Source organism: Oncorhynchus clarkii, unplaced genomic scaffold (genome assembly GCF_045791955.1).
Source record: "Oncorhynchus clarkii lewisi isolate Uvic-CL-2024 unplaced genomic scaffold, UVic_Ocla_1.0 unplaced_contig_13371_pilon_pilon, whole genome shotgun sequence".
Taxonomy (NCBI): Eukaryota; Metazoa; Chordata; class Actinopteri; order Salmoniformes; family Salmonidae; genus Oncorhynchus; species Oncorhynchus clarkii.
This window is the reverse complement of record NW_027258130.1, coordinates 96,012-98,063: the sequence shown is the minus strand read 5'-3', so window position 1 is coordinate 98,063 and position 2,052 is coordinate 96,012. Positions and strand designations below refer to the sequence as shown.

The following is a 2,052-nucleotide window of genomic DNA, read 5'->3' as shown; positions in this document are numbered from 1 at the left end:
AATCTAGTACTGAAAGCATAAGCTACAGCTAGCTAGCACTGCAGTGCATAACATGTGGTGAGTAGTTGACTAAAAGAGAGAAAAATACAATAGTTGAACAGTTTTGAACAAATTATTTTATTCCAAAATGAAGGAGAAGCGAGAGAGAGATAATTCGTCATTTATTTTCCACTTTCAGTTTCACTTACTTAGCTAGCAAATGCAGCTATCTAGTTTAGCCTACTCAAACACTTGGCTATAACAAAGGGATGCTATGTTAGCTAGCTGGTTCTGTGTTTGAACTTTTGAAGAGTATGGCCCCACACCCCCAGTTTTATTGTCCTTATGGTTGCTATCTATGAAGCAGGAATGTCTGTGTGTGTGTGTGTGTGTGTGTGTGTGTGTGTGTGTGTGTGTGTGTGTGTGTGTGTGTGTGTGTGTGTGTGTGTGTGTGTGTGTGTGTGTGTGTGTGTGTGTTAGAAACAAGGTCCCTTGGCATTGTGTCCATTTCAAGTTTTCAACAACAATAAAACAGCCATCTAAATAATGTTTCTCAGCCTAACACACTGTTGAGTTTCCTCTGCTAGGGGATATTCAATGTACAACAGTAGTCTTCTGTAACAAGCAATACGTGTTAAATATGTGTCACAGTCAATCATGACAGCCTCTTTACGAAAGGCCTTTACTTATGGCTAAACAGTTTTCTACCCATCTTATTAATTAATGCTGTGGGCATAGCCAGGATTTACATGCCGGACGGATGATCTACCCATGGAGGGAAAACTTACAGAGCTTTGATGGAGCAGTGAAGCGTCTCTGTGATGGTGAATTGGAAACGGATAATGGTCAGGGCCAACCGGACCCTTTATCTGTAAGAAATAGTAAAAAAAAAAAAATGAATTATAACATGTGTTAAAATGTACTAAATATTTTGAATTAAATCAATGGTTTTAAAAATGTATCTCACCATTTAACGAAAGGAGAAGCTGTCTTTTCCTCACGCCAGGGTCGCAGAGAAATGTAATGTCTTTAAAAAAACATGTATTATTTTATAGTCTTTCCTACAATGTTATGTTATAAACATTACTGGTTATTAAAGTTTGTAATGATGTACAACTGTAGGCCTCCAATGTTTTTACATAAAACACTCGTGATGCATGTTTACATATTAGTCAAATTTGGTCATTCATTCTAACATGTCTTAAAAAAAAGTTTGTACTAAAAATGTTGGAATTAAATCAAAGGAATTTAGCTGTGCCTGCACTCTGACCTGTTATCTCAATGACATACTTATGAAATGTCCTCCTAAATGGATTGAAAAATGCTCCTTTTCTGGACAATTCTGTAACAAGACAGTTCAAGAAAAGTGCATGCTCCTGGTGAGGCTCGAACTCACAACCTCGGCATTGCTCCGCTGCATACTGCTGTATAAGTACCACGCGCTAACCGATTGCGCCACAGGAGCCTGATACACTGATTACCAATGTTTGTGTGTGTGGGGTGTAAAAATGTTGAATTATAACATTGCCCAGGCATACGCACTCAGAGCACTTTATCTCTGTAGAAGATCGTTTGAAACCAAGGATTGCACTATCATGCATACAGCATGTCCAGATATCTGCCGACCCCCGGGGTTAAACATTGATATTTCTAATCAGCGCCCGATGCCCCCACCCCGGTTGTAGACAAAATGTCTCGACATCCCCTATCTCCCGAAAAAAATGCCACCACGGCCCTGTAAACTCATTCTGTACATTCTCTAGTTAGGGACACGAACGCGGAGCGAGTCTAGTGGAGCACACTTTAACACTATGTTAGCACAGCTTTAGCACAGGCCAACAGCCCCGAATATATAGTGGCCAGGACAGATAAAAAAGATAGTCTGTGAATCCCTCCTAATGGATATTTCTGAAGGCTACTGGACATAAGTGATTGGGGAAGCGACTGTTAGACGGGGATTATCAGAAGCAAACCTTCGCCCTGTCCGTTACGTAGCCCTTCACCGTCACACAATTTTCGGCGTAAATCCAAATAACCGCATACCCAAGGAATATTTAGATATTATAAAATGAA

At 40.1% G+C, this 2,052-nt stretch overlaps 1 non-coding gene across 1 annotated transcript; it reads right to left on the bottom strand.

Moving 5' to 3' along the window:
* Positions 1-1,350: 1,350 nt before the first annotated feature.
* Positions 1,351-1,444, bottom strand: trnai-uau (transfer RNA isoleucine (anticodon UAU)). The gene is made up of 2 exons: positions 1,407-1,444; positions 1,351-1,386 (listed from the first exon to the last, which is right to left on the bottom strand). It is a non-coding gene; the product is annotated as a tRNA-Ile (tRNA).
* Between the last annotated feature and the right edge of the window lie 608 nt (positions 1,445-2,052).